Source organism: Musca domestica, unplaced genomic scaffold (assembly GCF_030504385.1).
Source record: "Musca domestica strain aabys unplaced genomic scaffold, Musca_domestica.polishedcontigs.V.1.1 57, whole genome shotgun sequence".
In the NCBI taxonomy this organism is placed as follows: domain Eukaryota; kingdom Metazoa; phylum Arthropoda; class Insecta; order Diptera; family Muscidae; genus Musca; species Musca domestica.
Window position 1 is genome coordinate 5,221,685 of NW_026712358.1, and position 18,479 is coordinate 5,240,163.

Sequence of the window (18,479 nt, forward strand, 5' to 3'; positions counted from 1 at the left end):
CTCAGCACTCAGCACATTTTGGTGAGAATTTTCCAGTAAAAAAGTTATTCGTGATGGAATTTAAGCGTCATAGTGTGATTTCTTTATATTTGGCTGGAAAACCACAAGTGGCTCTAGCATTTAAATGTGAATGAATATTTTGTGTCTCCTACCATCGCTCGTTACCGTGATACTGGTAGCTTAGCCCGACGTCAAGGAAGTGGACGGAAGAAAACAGCAACATCAGCAGAAACGGTTCGAAAAGTAAAGAAGCGACTTGATCGAAACCCACGTCGCAGTGACCGAAAAATGGCTCGTGAGTTGAAAATATCGCAATATTCCATTCGGCAAATATTGAAAAAATGAGCTCGGGGGTAAAGCCATTGAAAATCCAAAAAGTGCAAGAACCTACACCGCAACTGAAAGAAAATAGACTCAAAAGAGCTAAAGAGTTGTTTTGCTTGACCGAAAGTGGTGAACTGCCGAATTTGGTTTTCTCCGTCTCCGATAAGAAAACATTCGTGGTCCAGCAGTTTGTAAACAAGCCAAATGATCGTGTTTACTTGCCAGCTAAAAATGTGCACCTTCGGTTGGCCACCAGAACTTAAGCGCCAGCCATGGTGATGGTGTGAGCCGCCATAATAGCCGATGGTCGCTCTCCGCTCATATCAATCGACCGTGGCATCAGAATAAATGCCGAATATTATCGCGAAAATATTCTGGAGGGTGTATTAAAGCCTTGGGCACGCAAATATTTTGGCCGCAGACCTTGGACACTCCAACAGGACTCAGCATCGCATCGCACTCAGCCACCCAAGAATGGTTACAAAATGAGGTTCATTTCCAGCGAGGCCACCAAAATCTCCGGATACAAATCCGTTGGACTATTGTGTCTGGTGTATTTTGGGAAAGTAAGGTTGGCACTAAAAAATACGAAAGTGTCGATCACCTCAAGCAAGCGCTTCGCCGGGAATGGGCCAAAATACCGCAGAGCAACATTCATGCAGCGTGTGACGGTTTCATTGGCCGTTTGAAGACCATAATTCGTGCCAAAGGTGACCAATTCGAACAAATCTAAACGTATTCTAAAATTTTATGCTATTTCCGACATTTTTTGCTTTCATTCAATAAAATTTAAAATATATGTAAAAATTATGACTTTTTTAAGTGTTTTTATCTCACCCTGTATAAATGTAAAATCGATTTAACATTAGGCCACATCATTGTACGATTATTAACAAATTGTACAGCTGCTGTTACTTGAACCACTGTTCTCTGCTTAGAATTCACCTTCACAGCATTAGTTGCAACCCCAACCAATTCACAAATATTTCAAAATAATGTTAATGTCAGTTGTGATTTTTTAATGACCACCACCTTAACTACCAACCAACCAACCAACCATGTGATGATAGAGTATTGATGACGAACATTAACGAGGCATCCCGATAGCTCACCCTGCAATGCAATGCAATTCAATGCAACGCACTGAGTGTTGAGTGCCATGAAATTGACACTCAATATTATTTTAAATGTTTTTGCATATTTCACAGCTTGTTTACAGCACCTCATCGCAACCAAACGAAACAAAACAACAACAAAAACTAAATTGCAATTGATGTTGTCATCATCATCATCGTCGTCGTCGTCGCCATCAACAACGTCGTGGTGTTGGTTGGTCGGTTGGATGAGTGCCTGCCTATAGAGAATATTTAAACGAAACAACTCAATTAACCTCGACCTTCGCCAAGAGGCTTGAATAGTAAGTGAGTGATAATGACGTTGACGCCATAGTCACTGTCATTGCTGTTGTTGCTGGCAGTAAACTGCATTGGCAACAATTGAATTGCAGGCACAAAAAAAAACAACAAAAAAGCAAACGAATGAACATGGCCAATCTGACATCATATTGCATGGCCTGAACTCTTTAAAATTCTTCCAAAAAATTTTCCATGACAATGCAGTTCTTGCAGGCACCAAATAAAGCCAGGGTTATCGAAAATGTATGTTGCCATTAACTCAAGGCCAGCCAATTTCAGCGATTTTCAGGTTCAATATTCAACAAAAACAACAGCAAATACATCAATATTCTGTGGGTAACTTCTTTGGCCGATAAAAAAATGCACAACAATTCATAATTCGTTTTTTTTTTTTGTTTATTAAAGTGTAATTAATTATGAATTAAATGCACGCACAAGCATGGTGAACAAACATTTGGCCAACTACCACCACTAGTCATAAAGAAGAGTTCCCCTCTCTCTCTCTCTTTCCCACTTCTTGGTCATAACGTCCGCCAACTAGCCAGCCAGCCATGCAATTCTAAGCCAAAGTCGCCAAAGTCGCCAAAGCCATTTGCGCACATGCGTAACCATTGTCAATGCTAAACGAAGAGCCAAACAACAAAAAAACCCACCAACAACTAAATCGCCTAACATTGATCATGGCTCTTGGAAGCGACAACAAGAAACTGTCATCGTGTGTCGGCCACATGTAATGCCAAGACCAAAAGCCAAACAAAACAACACACCTGCAGCAGGCAAAGCAACACTCACGTAATAACGACAACCATAAGCGGGTCTTTCTCCCTGCCCCTTGTTGGCACAACAGAAACCAGTATTTGCTTTTCTTGGCCTTACCATAACCAGACAACTGGCTGCCACAGCCAACCATGGAGATCTTGCAATTTACTGCTGCTACTGCTGCACTTGGTTGTTGTTGCCGTTGTTGCTGTGATCCAGTCTCGTTTTCATTTCAAGAACCAGGTCAAGGTTATCTACCGCCCCAATATGTAGAAACGTCTTAAAGCATTGTGGTTTTTTGTTTTGTAAGAGAGTATGTGTGTGTGAGAGAGATTCTGATTTTGTTGGCAATAGCAACCAACAATCTGCCTCTCCAGCCAGTCAGCCAACAGCCTCGCTCATGTTGGATGCCTTCAACCAAAGTCAATGTTTAAAGTCATGCCAACAACAGCAACAAGTGACGTTTTAAACTTGGCTTATTGTCATAGCCATAGTCTAGCGCCATAAAGTTAAGATCAAACATGTTGTTCTTGACGGCATGGCTATGTTGTTTGGCTTTTTGCTGGCTGCTCGCTGTCATTGTGTGTTTTGTTTGATAGGCAACATGTTGATCATGGACTGTGAGTAAATTACAATAAAATGTGCTTTTTATGTTGTTGTTGTTTTGTCGATTTACACAAGCACACTCAAAAAAACGTCATTCTCATGAGTCATAGATCAAGAGAAATGAAATTATTTTGTAAAGAGAGATGTGATTGAGAAGAGAGTTAGAGGTTGATGAGAGAAATGTACGTGAAAGCAAATTCATGGAAGAGTGTTTTCTTTGGAAAATAAAGGAAATATAAAAAGTGGAGAAATTATTATTGGATTCATAACTGAATCTGAAACATGTGAAGACCACAGTAGAATTGGAGACCTAATTTCCTCAAAAATTGACGATATACGCGATTATTTTGAAAATGCATATCCTCTAATGTTTGATATTTTTGGTCTGTTCCAGAACAGCAAGAATGTAAAAGTTTTTAATAAGATAACCGATTTTCCCCTTACGATATCGAAAAAAAATTGCAAAACTAGTAGATTCTTGCAGGTGCTGCAACAGGTCATTTAATAGAATAACTTAAACTATCGTTGAAATTTGTCTGTATTTAAAAAAAATAGTCCTACATTTTGGGAGTGTCTTCAGATGCATTAGCACAGATTTGCTCATTGTCTCTCGCGAGAGGGGCTTGCTTGCAAGCGAGAGTGCCCGAAGAGTACGAGTTTCATACGAAAGTTTACTCTTCACTTTTTTGTTTTATGTGGGAATACTCCCCAGTCACCCATGTTTGAAAAAAATTAGAGTGACAGTTGAATTGCTCGAAATAGAGTAAGATTATACTTCAAGGGTGAAATCGAGCGAAAAACGTTGATTTGTTTGCTATTTGGTTTGCTGATCACAGCAAACTGACTGTGATGTTGCAGCGAATTTTGTTTGTATGTGGGAAGAAGGTTTGAAATATTTCAAATCAAAGAAAACACAGCGGAAGCAAGGGTCCGGTGGATTTTGAGTACAAAAAAGATTAAAGCAACATCACTACTAATGATTTATTGCCGAAAATTGGCGACAATGCTCTTTAACTGGTTCGGTATGATATAAACTACAAGAGTACTCGGCAATAGCTGAATCTGCACGATTTCGAACAAAATTTGCTCCCACATTAAAACGAGCAAAACAGGCTCGTTTCTACTCGAACGACATCAAAAAATTGAGTATGGTAGATTTTCTTTTCTACTTCAGAAGAACTGCCAGGAGTATCCCCTATTATTTACTCGAATTTGAGCGCGTATTTTTGAGATCTTAATATATGGGCTTAATATATCAGCGCCAATAGAATGTCTTCAAATCGAGGTCTAAAGAGCGTTTAACAGGGGTAGAATCTGCTCTATTTCCAGCGAATTTTTCTTCCACTCTAAAACGAGCAAACCATACTAAAAATAGAGTATGTTCGATTTTTTCTACTCCCAGCGAAACTGCCAGGGGTTTTATTTTATAATCGAATTTGAGCGAATATTTTAAAGATATAGAAATATATGTCCCTATTTTGAATAGGCTTAGTATACAATGTCTGCTCGACAAGAGTAGAATCTGCTCTATTTCGAGCGAATTTTGCTCCTCACCTAAAAAAAGAGTATGCTCGATTATTTTACTCGAATTTGAGCGAGTATTTTAGAGATCTAGAATATATATGTCCCTATTTTGTTATAGGCTGAATATATCAGTGCCCTTAGAAAGTCTTTAAATGAATGTCTTAAAAGAATGCTCGCAAGAGTAGAATCCGCTCTATCTCGAGCAAAATTTTCTTCTACATTCTCTCGTTTATACGAGAGACATCGAAAAATAGAGTATACTCGATTTTTTTTTCTTCTCTCAGCAGCATTCATGAAAGTTTTATTTCTTACTCGAATTTTAACGTGTATTTTGGAGATCTGGAAAATATATAAAAAATATATACAGTGCTCATTTGGATCATTAGGATGTCTTCAAGTCGAGGTTCTTTCAGTATCGTTCAGGATGGAGAAGTAGGACTGAAAGATTAATTCGTAACAATAACTTTTATGGATATGCCGAATCGCTGTAATTGTGACTGATTGGAAGTTATTTTTTAAATCAAAATCGACTTGCCAACTACAAACGGTACGAAAACCCTCATTATGATGGAATTTCTACTATTTGGTACGTAGTCGATGTGACAAGACTCGTAGATACCAAATAAATTTGCCAAAGAGTTTTCTTTTGTTTAGAATAGTAATTGGTCAGTTGAAATGTGACACAAGGATCTTCTGAATACCAATATCAGGTCAAAGACCAAAACCGCACACTTAACATAGAATATAACAGCGCTCTGTTAACGTTAATAGAGCTACACGAAAATAGTGTAGTATAATAGGGAGTATTCCTGAGCATGGGTCGAATAATCTTTTTTCAAGTTAACATTACAAACTTTGTCTCTTGGTGCAGATAAGGTCTGGAGACAAATAAAAGGCTCAGGAACATTCCCAATAAATCTTGTAATTTTTTTAAAAACCCCATAAACTTTTATATATAGCCTTTAGTTCGATACCTCATAAACAGTCTTATTATTTTTTTGTATTTTTGCGTCTTGTTAATAATTTTGCTAGAGTATGTATTTTTTATGTGAAAAAAAGGTTTCCATTGCCTAAATAATACCAAGAAAATAGAGGAAGTCCCTTTTCCCCCTTTCCAAATATTATTTTTAATTTCCTACAAATTAAGAAAAACATTAGCTCTAACTTCACAATGCAATTAAATATAATGGTTATGACCATAACACAACTAACTTTGGCAAAGGTCTGCCTCTCTCTCTCGCTCGCTGGCTCCCTTGGGGTTATATTTTATGTGTATTTTTTGTTTTTGTTATAACACTTAATTTGTCATCAAGGCAAAGTCTGAAACGTCAACAAGATACATGGCCATATGAATTGTGCAGAAATGGCAGAAGGATAGTTATATATGTGTGAATGTTTGTATGTATGCCGACAACTAACGACACGTCACAACTATCACATCATTGTTGACGCCAACGTGGCCATAACCATTACACCCACACACACACACACATAAAAGACATTCCTACATATATTTCATTGAGAGTGGTAGCAACAACTAAAATAAGGCGGGTAAAAGACTACCACTACACACATTAGGCCTCCGGTTCTAGCCAAACACTTGTTGGCCCTTTTCTGTGAGTTGGTTTGGGCGTTTGGCTATGGTGATGATGATAATTTTCATCATTGTCGTCGTCGTTGATGGTGAAAATATTTTGTTTGTGGGTTAATAGGCAACATGTGTGCGCGGAGGGTTTGCAACAGCTACAAATCTTCAAAAACAAACGAAAATTTACCATAACAAAAAACCAACAGTCCACAATTCATTCATCTAAGTGTTTGCTCAGTGTCTCTCACTTGTTCTCACTGCGTGTAAATCTACTCTTTGTTTGTCTCTGACTGGTTAACAACAAATCCTGAGGCAACATTTGTATTCTTCTTCTTCTTCGTTTGCCATTGTTGTTATTTGTTTTATTTTCAAATATCCTTCTTCGGCAAATATAAATAAATGTGAGTGTGGTAGTTTAAGCACACATATACATACACATATTCTTGAGTTGTTTGTGAATTTTGTAAAAATGTGAATGCCTCCCACTGCTTCTCCTCAAATGTGGCTTTGATGATAATATAACGTCACCAACAAAAGCAATTACATTGGCGCTCTCAGACTAATATACATTTATTCTCTTATATCTCAACCGCAAATGCAAATACAAACAATAACAACAATAAGAGCATAATTGTGGTAGCAAAAGTAGCACTTAATTTAGCCCATACACATATAAAAATTGGCATTTCAAGAAAATAGAATATCTGCGGATTTGAAACATGTAAAAAATTGAGGAATCTACTCTGAGATACCCTATCAGAGATTAGACAAAAATGATGCCTGTGAGATCCGAGACAATAAAGAAGTAACAGTTAACACGAGAACCCTTAATAATTTCACAAAATTAAAAAAAAAGAAAAATTAAAAACTCGTGAGAACCCATTTGGTATTTTGCCCTAAAATTTAAAAGCTGTACAGCAAAATCCGTCACCATATAACTCTTTTGTATGGTGGTGTAATGTTGGACCAATTTGAGAAAATTTCCTCCGATATAATTAATATTTTCGAGAAAAAATTGTGAGGTACGCAAGTCAAATGGGTGATTTATGCTCTGGAAAAGAACGCTTCATATTTTGTTACGTTTTAAGACTAACGCCATCTACATGGAGACATAAAAAACTGCAACAAAGTCAAACGCCATAATTTTTAACTTTTTTTAATTTACTTGAATGAAGGCAAAAAATGTCGGAACTAGCATCAAATTTTAGAATACGTTTAGATTTGTTCGAATTGGTCACCTTTGGCACGAATTATGGCCTTCAAACGGCCAATGAAATCATCACTCGCTGCCCGAATATTGCTCTGCAGTATTTTGGCCCATTCCCGGCAAAGCGCTTGCTTTCCAAATACTCCAGACACAATAGTCCAAGGGATTGATATCCGGAGATTTTGGTGGCCATTGTGCGCTGGAAATGAAGCGAGGAACCTCATTTTTTAACCATTCTTGGGTGGCGAGTGCGATGGTGCTGAGTCCTGTTGGAAAGTCCAAGGTCTGCGGCCAAAACGTTGGCGTGCCCAAGGCTTTAATACACCCTTCAGAATATTTTCTCGATAATAATCGGCATTTATTTTGATGCCACGGTCGATTAATACGAGCGGAAAGCGACCATCGGCTGTTATGGCGGCCCACACCATCACCTTGGCCGGCGCTTGAGTTCTGGTGGCCAACCGCAGGTACACATTTTAAGCTCACCTCTTTGGCAGGTAAACACGATCATTTTGTTTGTTTACAAACTGCTGGACAACGAATGAGCTATCATCGGAGAAAACGAAATTCAGCAGCTCACCTTTTTCGGCCAAGCGAAGCAACTCTTTAGCTTTTTGAGTTTATTTCCTTTCTTTTGCGGTGTAAGTTCTTCCACTTTTTGGAATTTTAATGGTTTTATCCTGAGCTCATTTTTCAATATTTGTCGAATGAAATATTGCGATATGTTCAGCTCACGAGCCACTTTTCGGCCACTGCGACGCGAGTTTCGATCAAGTCGCTTCTTTACTTTTCGAACCATTTCTGCTGGTGTTGCTGTTTTTTTTTTCGTCCACTGCCTTGACGTCGGGCTACGCTACCAGTATCACAGTAACGTGCGATGGAACGAGACGCAAAAGATTTATTCACATTTAAATGCTGGAGTGCTCCACCGATAGCCACTTGTGGTTTTCCAGCTAAATATAGTGAAGTCACACTATCACGCCTGAATTCCATCACGAATAAGCTTTTTCTTCTGGAAAATGCTCACCAAAATGCTTTTGTACGCTTGTAAACAATATAATGACCTGTCACTGGAATAATTTCAACAGCTGCCTGACGGGTGTTTCAGAAATGACAGCAGTGTGACAATACCCAACCTTGATTTCAGCCAGATTTGTTCCATGGGTACATAAAAGTCAGTTCAAACCTCAACAGATCTATTGTTTCATTTTGAGCTGTCCAAAGACTTTTTTCTCCAAGAATTCAATTTAATTTTGGGCTAATGAGCATTGACTTTTCTACCGCTTCCAATACTCCTGGCACCTCTCAAAATCACAATTTATTGTATTTTATTAATTCTCAAAAAAATTACATAACTTCAATATTTGGTATAAAAGCAGTTAAGCTAAAGCCAATTTCAAAAATATCTAAGCTTGACCTAAATCTCGGCACATTTATTTTCAATTCCATTGGTGATAGCCTTAGGTTTGGATGTCAAGATCGACATGATTACATGGCTCGTTGATCAATGAGACAGACGTATGAGTTATATTAATTTTATTTGAAAATGCCGTAGAACTTCCCTCTCTCTCTCTCTCTCTCTCTCTCTCGTCCATCAAACAAGGCTAAACAATTGCTTTTTGTTGTTGCACTGGAAATAGCACAGCAAAATTGCATTTCCATGAAAAGAGATTTGTATCGTCAATGAAAATTGCTTTTAACAGATGTTGTTGACAATGAAATGCAATTGTTTCACACATATGGTGAGGTATGGCGAGGTATGGTTGGTCATTCGGCCGATCGATTCGATTGAGCGGCCAATCGATCGATGATTACTTTGCTAGAATTTGTAATCATTTGTTTGCACTTTTTAGGCACAAACACATACATATATGCTACTGCGAAACTGCGAAAAACTCTCAAAATTCAATTGCATTGTAAAAGCAAAGCATTCCTGCCGCCACAGTATTTAGATGGGAGAGATATGGTGGTGTTTGAGGGAAATCAGTTCTAGCAAAAGTGGTGATCATTTCTATTTTTTTTTTTCACTTTTTTTCTATTGGTGCATTATTTCGTGGTCAAACAGTCGGCAACATCTGTTGCCTGTTGGCTGGCCCCTTAGCCTAAGAATTGTATTCTCTGTAATTGTTGTATTCTCTGTAACAATTGCTGTTGTTGTTGTGTGGTGACATTGCATTTTCTGTTTTTATTGCTGGTGCTGTTGCTGCTTCTACTGCGGCTACTGCCAGTGCTTTGCTTGTTGCCATTCGGCTTTGTCATTTCAATACTATTCGTATTGAATGCCGCCGCCTCAAGTTTTGCTATGTTTAGATCCAATCAGGGTTATTTGCTTGTTTTGTCGATTACCTGATGGTCAACTTTGAAAGATGATAAATTGCAATCACATAAAACTAATGGGGTGAGAGGGAGAGTGTTTGTGTAGAGGGGTTATGGGAGATGGGACAAAAAGTAATGGCTGAGGAGATATTTATGTTTAAGAGGGTATTTTGTGGAATTTTGACAGACAATAAGGAATTCGGTCTTATTTTTCAAAAACCTAAGAAACATTCAGAACATAGTAGGAAATGCCCGCTACTACGTATGCGAAAAAAAGAATCCTAAAAAATCGTTCTTTTGCAATTTACTTTTGTTACACTTATTGTTCGAATTCCCACAAAACCATTGGTTTATTAATCCTACACAATACCATAGATCCTCATTCCAAATTTCAGATTTTTAGCTCTATCCCTTCCTTTAACAGCATTTAGTAATTTTCGTACTTTGTTTAAAATCCATTTCCATGTATCAACCCCACTTCACAAAAATTGGCCCTAATACCAAAATTTCAGATTTCCCATATTATACCTTCCTCATATACCAAATTTAGTACCATTTAGTACTCTTCCAACTATTTGGGACATATTTCCAAAACCAACTTCAAATCTCAACCCTACATACTCCAACATCATAACCCCAATATCAACATTTCAAATTTCCAGAACCATCCCAAATTCCAAGTTGTTATAAATTTAGTACTATTTAGTACGGTTCTCACACTTTGTACACATTTCAAAAATAACCCTCGTTCCCCAACGTAATTCTTATACCAAAAGTCTATACATTAGTTATAGTTCACATAATACCAAATGGTACCAACTATAGGGCTTTTTAGTACATTTTAATTGAAATTTCTAAAAAAACGTTAATGCATCTATCCTACACCTTAACAACAACCTTCATCCCAAATTTAAGAATTCTAACTCTATCCGTTTGACCAATACCATGGACTTCAAATTATAGCTTTTAGTTCACTTACGGAATAAGTAGTACCCAGCGTCCGTCTCCTGGTTCTAAGCAACCTCTTCACAAATTTTCAGCCATATCGGTAAAGCCGTTCTTGAGTTGTAAATGGTAAATATGTGTCGTAGACCCCAAAAAGTATATATAATCATAATCAGCGTACAATTCTACGTCGGTCTAAAGGGGTCGGTCTGTCCGTCTGTCTGTTAAAATCATGATACAGCCCACATTATTTGACGTAGAAGTTTGGCAGAACTATTTGTATTGTGTCCAGAATGGTTGGTGTTGAAAATGATATATCGGTCTACGTTTTATTGTAGCCGCCATGTAACGGTACCTCCGGATATTCGGTATTTTGATGATTTTGCCACATTTTCCCAAGAATTTGTCCAAAAATTGGTATTTGTTGGTAATAATGGGTTCAAGCTCCAGCCGCAAAACATTGAAAATGTAGATCCCCGTTTTTCAATAGGGCATATATAACGATACCCACCGGTACTCGGAATTTCGATAATCCTAGTCACATTTGCCCACGAAATTCGTTTAAATTTGGTACTAAAAAAATTGCTAATTGACAATCTTAAAGTATAAAATTGTCTATAGAGGATCCCGTTTTGATAGGGCCCCCATAAAACAGCCATTTTCTCTACCCAAAGTTGGTGGGTATTAAAAGTTTTTTTTTTATAAATAGACTATTTGATTTATTTTTTCTTGTTTATTTTGTTTCTTAATTAACTTATTTGTTTATTAAGTAATTTTATTATTTTTTTTTTTTCATTTTATTTTTTATTTTTCTTTTTTTCAATTTATTTATTTTTTATTTATTTTAGTTTTTTTATTTGTCGTAATTATTTTTTTATTATTTTAATTCAATTTTTGTTGCCCAGTGTAATTGCCTACTATCGTCTCAATGGCCATCTTCACTTTCGTTAAGATTTTCTTTTTGCCCAATTTTTCCAGTAACTTAATAACGTATCCGTCCATTTCCATTTTATTCTCCAACATCAAAGTATATTCAAGCATTACCTTGCTCTTTAATGTGAAACTCTCTACTCAGCATTTGAGAGCAAACACTCTCTCACATTCAACTAACACAAAAATTTTCCACACTCACTCAATATATCTATGCGAAAGAAAGGTTGCCAAAATAATCACATCAAAAAAGATAAAAACAACAACATATCAATGATATTTAACACAACAACAACACATATCTATTTAAAAAACATAGAAGAGATAAAGAGCAACACTGTTACAGGCAATGTTACAGCAACCCCAAGTAATTCTCTTTCACTCTCTTCTCTTATGTATGCATCATCTCTTTGTGGAGGATGCATGTCGTCATCTGTTAATGCCACCACTGGCTGCTGCCTATGTATTGGTGTTAATGTTGGCCCCCCATGTTGTCCTGTGTTGTGGCTTCATCGTTGGACAATGCTAAACTCAGTTATTGCTGAGCGACAAGAGTGTTAAGTTGTGCCAACGCATTTGGGACCAAAGAAAGTGAAGAAAAGCATTTATTTTTCAAAAAAATCACACAAAAAAATACAAAATCTAATCAAAAAAAATTTTTGTGGCGCAAAATGTCAAAAGAGATAAAATGCAAATAGACCAAAAGCAATAACAACGACAACAACAGCAAGAAGTATATAGCAAAAAAATGAGAGTATGTCTGCCAGAGCAACAGGAGTGGGAGGAGGTAATGCATGAGGCAAGAGAAGACAAATTGTTGTTTCTATGAAACAAAAACAAAAAAGCAGCAACAGTCGTCGTTGCCGTTGTCGTTTCCGTCGAAGTTAAGTCGTTTCAATGAAACGTGTCGGGTTGTCTTCTATGAGATTTAAAAATTAAATGAGTGCTCGTATGTATGTGCATGTGTGTGCGCGTGTGTTTGTGCGAAAAATTAACATTGAAAAGATGTAAGGTGTAACAGTCATTGCATATGTCAAAGGATGCTAACACTCTCACACACACCCAATTTTAAACAATCTAATCTCTAGGTAAAGAAACAAAAAATGTTGAATTAAAGACGGAGAAGCCGTTCGTTCGGTAACTTGGCTTGAGTTTTTGTATTTTTAACATGACAAGTCCTTTGTGTTCGTTTTTTTTTTTTCGTCTTCTTCTCCTTCTGTGGTATGATGTCGGTAAATGCTAAGTGCTAACAAAGCTATTTGAGTGAGTGTTCTTCGGTGTATGTTTGTATGTGTGTTATTGCTGTTGTTGTTGGCATGAAGCAACTGCCTTGAGTAGGTGGCTGTTTGGTTATTCCTTAAAGGTTTTATTTGTAGTCTCTCGTTTTGTTGTTTTCCGTGTTTAGCTTGTGGTCTTCTGATGTCACAAACAAGAGCATTTGTTTTAATATTAGCTACTAAGTCGGAAACGAACTTTAAGGTAAACAATATGTTTGTTGTTGCTGTGAAACAGATAAAGTGCACACCTACACTTACAGACTCGAAAATGTACTCATACCATTAGCCCAAGGCGAATAAGAAGTGTTTCATTCAAAGAAGACTTGGCTTATTAATTATAAAATGAAATCAACTAAATTTTTGAAAGGCTGGGAAAGGTATTTAAAAAGGATTTAACAAAAAATAAGACTTTTTGAATATTATAAAAATGGAATTTAAGGAAAATCCTATACATACAGGGATTTCGGAGGAAGAAAACGGCTGACTAAAATATATTCTAACTCTATTAACTCAATTGAAATTGTGAAATTATGAAACACATTTCGAAATTTATGGAAATGTGTTAGTTGAGGGCCGATGAAATATGTGGATCAGGGAATTACCCAGGAATTTTATAATATAAGATAGGACTTAACTAGGAAACAATTAATTTTTTCATATAAAATAGAAAGCAGAACAGGTCCATGAAAAAAAAAACTAAGAAAAATGCCTTAACATTTAAATTAACACTAAAGTGGTTGTCCTCAAAATCCCTTCAGTTAGTCTAATTTTTAAACTCAAAATACCAGATTTTAGATTATGTAGTTGTTGATGTTGTAGCAGTTCATACTGCTGTGTTCGTTCTTAATTTTCTCAATCAGATTCTGCCTCCAAATCCAATCTCAAAAAGAATTCAACCTGTTCGGGTTGGGTCCACAACGAGCCTGAAGTTAGGTGAATAGGTTTGGATGGACACGAAATAGGTGCAGCGTGTCATGTGGACCTGTGCCACAAGCTGGGCACATCGTTCTGCCAGGCCCAATAGGGATTGAGACGGCTGGACCATGCGGATCTTAACTGAGCCAAAACTATTCAGGTTTTTCAGGGCAGTTCTCGCTCTTCAGCTGCAATGGGAGGGGGATGGTCTCCTAGTACAGTTGATCTAGAGGCTCTCTCTTATACCTCTGTACCTCTCTCTCTTGACCATGAAGGTCTTTCCTTACGTGCCTGGGCAGAGGTTACCTTTCCACCAGATGGAGATTCAGGTGGCTCTGTCTGTAACACCCAAGCAGGTATTGCATTGACAGCATTTTTTTATGCTGTCGCACCGGTAAGACCTTCGCCTCATCATGTAGTTAAGAGGAGGCACCCTGTTGCGGTTCTAAGGGCGGCATTTTGGCAGGACTGAATATTATATAATTGTTGTTGCAACAACTACAAATGATTTGTTTGATTTTCCAATCCTAGATCTAACTTCAGGTTCAAAAATTCGGCTACTTTCGTGGGCTGTAACCAAAGCTGTAACTTGGAGTGAATGGAGTAGTTTTGACAGGACAATTAAAGAGATGCAGCGTATTGTGCGGACCTACGATTGGCAGACGTTTCGCAAATCTTTGTCAATTCGTGGCCAAAACGAATGAAGATGACTGCACCATCCTGAACGTAATTGCACAAAAACTACCCTGATTTGTCTTTGCAGCAGACGTTCTTCAGCTGCTATGGATGGGGGTGAACTCCGATGACGGCATTTATATTGTAATTGTTGATGGCATATGTATAAATGCCACTCAAACCTGTCTAATAACTTCTTGGTCTAGAAGCTATTTCTTATAGCGTTGAACATTCGTCTCCAGATAATATTTGTCCTTCCTGACACGCCTGTTCGGATGATTCACAGAATAACACCCAAACAAATGTGCAAGGACTTTCAAAGCAAAGTGATATACTGACGTACGGGAAGGACCTCCTGAATGCTCTTCTGTAACACTTCTCTGCCAGGTTTGGATAATTTTGTAATGCGTATCATTTGTGTTCGCAGACCAGACTGGGCAGACTGAAAACGAAGGAAAATCTTATACGTTGAGTCTATAGCCACATTGGGATTAGCTGTGCAGAAGTCGACTTTTGGACTGTTCAATTCAGCTCTTCAGTAAAAAAGTCAGCTTTTGTGATCTATGGATTTTCAAATCTTTGCAAACCAAAGTCTGTTTCAACCGATTTTGATTTGTCAACAGAAAAAAAACGAAACAAAAAAAAATAATTTAGATTTTTTGAGTTAAATTAAAGATTGGATTTGAAATTGTATTTTTCTTTTCCATTCACTTTTGTATCGACATGTGGACTGCATTTCCGCTACTATTTAGGATATATCCGTTCCCTAGTAACATTTTATCATTCTAGTTGATTCTGGAACAAAAACATTCAAGTGTTAAAAAAAAAGAAAATGGAAATGAGAAATATAACTGATTCAGGGCTTACCTGCTGTTCAGCGATTGGTGCTTAAGCAAGAAAACTAAGCGCTTATTACAACAATTCCCCTCAAAAACTAAAAGGAAACCATGTAAACTTTTCATCAGCAAATATATTTTAAAGTGTTTTAGTTTCGGTTCAAGGGGAATTCGTTTTAATAACTTGCAAAGAAATGATTTTGGCTTATTTTTTCGGTTAAGAGAAAAGAAAAATTACCCCCCAAAAATATAACAACCATACAATGGGTCTTTCAATATTTATCTGGTTTTCAGAAGAATTGCAAAAAGAAAATGTAAAATGTAATGGCAAAGAACTCGTATTGCTGTGTTGCAGTCCTTCTCTCTTTCTTTCGTTTTTTTCTGGTTTTTTTCCATTTTTTTGAGAATTGTAATTTTATTCTTTCTTAAGGGTGAAAGTACTTTGACTCTGTGTGTGTGTGTGTTTGACCTTAACCCAAAGCCTCAAACATTTGTTTTTGTGGTTTTGTGGGATGGCTGGTTGGTTGGTTGGATGGATGATGGTATATGTCGTATGATGCCATGTAAATGGCAATGCCATGGGGCGTATGATTAACCGAAAAATGTGCATAAGGGTAATTAAGGGGGTGGCGTATGATTGATAAGAATTGGTCTCATTGTACGAATATAATCATGGTACAATAAAAAGGTAAAGGTACCAGATTTTTACAATATTTTCTAAGTCTGCCCGACTTCGGCCAGTTTTGTCTATGATTTTAGTGTTTTAAAAATCAAAACAAAAAATATTTCAAATCAGAGTCTAGACACATTCAAATCAAATCATTTTTCGCCTTTTTATCTCATTTAAAAAATGAGCGAGAGGGCATACCCTGATGACGGTAGCCGTTCTACCTCATCATCATCATGAATGTAATATGTTATTATTCATTTAAAGCAATTCAACTTGGATTAATCAGGATATGACATTGAAATCCTGCTCTGTTGAAGTTTTCAAAAAAAATTGAAATTCTTTTAATTTTTTGTTCCAAATACATATTTCCCTCCCCTTAATTACCGTAATTATGTTTGTAACTGCCCCCTAGCCTCCTGCCAAATTACCTTTTTATTGCCTTGAACATTAATGGCGTTTTAAGAACTTTTTTGCTTTTCCGAACAAATTATATCTCTTTTCCTCATCAATTTTCTTTGGAAAAGAAGGGGGAAAATACTTTTCCTTATTTTTCGTTGTTGTTTTTTTTTTCAAAGAAAACGAAAAAATTTCCTCTTTTGAATAAATATCTCATTCGTCATTGTGTTAAGCATCTGTCGTCAATGCTATGTTAATTGGAAGATATTCAAAAGCATTGTCTGTCGCCTGGATTGGCAGAGATTGAATCCGTACATGTATGTGTGTGTGAGGTAGGGTAAGGTTGCTTGCCTGGCTGATTTTGGCTTATTTAAGTGGGCTGCTGTGCTTTTGTGTTATGACAACGGCAACGACGACGACGACAAATGGGTGTGTGTGGTGTGCTGTTCGCGTTAAGAGAACAACATTGACCCAGAAAAAGAAAGCGAGACAAATAAACAAAACCCTCAACTGGCGAATATTTTAAGTTGAAAATTTGTTTTTAAATGTCACCAGCATCCTAAAATGTGCCAACAACATTAACAACAACAACAACTTGTATGCCATTTAAGTAGTATAGACTCACTGTTTTGATATCCTTCAAAGAAAATTACATGAATTTAAATTAACATTAAAAAAAGGAAATTAGGAAGGTGGGGAGGTATCTGAATGAGTTGTCCATTTTTTAAATTTTGTGGAAAAATAAGTACTTCGTCAAAATTCCTAAAAGGATAAAGCTTTGAAAGAAAAACAGTTAATTTAATAATGATGGCAGTTCTGGGATATATTAAATACCTACCACATACAGAGCTGTGTCAATCTATTTCCTAGTTCAGTACACCAGTTCCTAAACGTACACCCGCTACTTCGTCAGCGAAAAGTCCCCCTTTAAATTTTAGATTCGTTAAACAGTTAAAACATGGCAGGTCTTTTTAGTACCTAAAAATTTCCAATTTTGAATTTCAGATTTTATAAAACCTTAAAAATCTGAAAATTTAGTAGAATGTATGAAGTTTTCATTTACAAATATTATCAAAATGTTACTCAGTTTTTTTCTTTTTCTGAAAGAATGATAGGAAAATGATTACCTTTTACACCAAAAAGTCTTCTATTTTGAAGTTTACCGAGGAGGTTATTAATTAAACCCTTGCACAATGGGCCCACGACAATTTTTTTTGTCTAAACTATTCCCACGTCTCCATAGGCAAACCCTAAGAATCAACAGTGTCCTCAATATCAAATTTTAGCTGTATCCCTTCATACAATACTAAATTTAGTAACAGTTAGTACATATATCCAAAACAATATACCTCTTTCCATTCCAGACACCAACAGAGATCCATATGAGTAACATTTAGTACTTTTCACACTTTTCCAAAACCGCCTCCAAATCTCAACCTAATATATCAACAGAGACCTTAATATCAAATTCGGGATCCCAGCCCTGTAATTTTCCCAAAGCGTAGTTCCATTTAGTACAATTATAGGATGCGTATCCCAAAACCAGATCCTTCTCTCAACCACAGACACCAACAGAGACTTCTATATCAAATTTCGGGATTCCAGCTCAGTGCATTCACTCAATAACAAATTTAGTAACATTTAGTACTTTTCGTAAAATTTTAGTACACATTTGTAAAACTGTTCCTTATCTCAATCCCAGACACCAACAGTAATCGCAACATAAAACCTCATGATTTCAACTCTATCCCTTCACCCAATACTAAATTTTCGTCAATTTAACGTTTCATTCAGCTCCACTTCCAAGTCTCACCACAGACACCAACAGTGACATCTATATCAAATTTCTAGATTTTTGCCCTATTCCTTCATTCAATAGGAAATGTCGTACTATTTAGTACTTTTCGTACAATTATAGTACACGTCTCCTACACCCCCTCCATATTTCAATTCTAGATACAAACAGGCGCTTCAATATCAAATTTGAGCATCCCTTCACCCAATACAAAATTTAGTACCATTTAGTACTTTTTGTACAAATATGGGAAAACCACCTCCATATGTCCAGTCTTCACATGAACAATGACCCTAATACC

At 36.8% G+C, this 18,479-nt stretch overlaps 1 protein-coding gene and 1 long non-coding RNA gene across 7 annotated transcripts in view; one reads left to right on the forward strand and one right to left on the reverse strand.

The window, feature by feature from the left end:
- LOC109614504 (uncharacterized) overlaps nucleotides 1-18,479 on the forward strand; it is an 80,756-nt gene that overhangs the window by 46,334 nt on the left and 15,943 nt on the right. The gene's annotated exons all lie outside the window — the stretch shown is intronic.
- On the reverse strand, nucleotides 16,989-17,431 carry LOC131805527 (uncharacterized). 2 transcript variants are annotated; one of them, XR_009343709.1, is made up of 3 exons: nucleotides 17,362-17,431; nucleotides 17,222-17,308; nucleotides 16,989-17,159 (listed from the first exon to the last, which is right to left on the reverse strand). It is a non-coding gene; the product is annotated as an uncharacterized LOC131805527 (long non-coding RNA). The 2 variants fall into 2 exon arrangements; XR_009343708.1 differs by having other exon boundaries at nucleotides 17,222-17,402.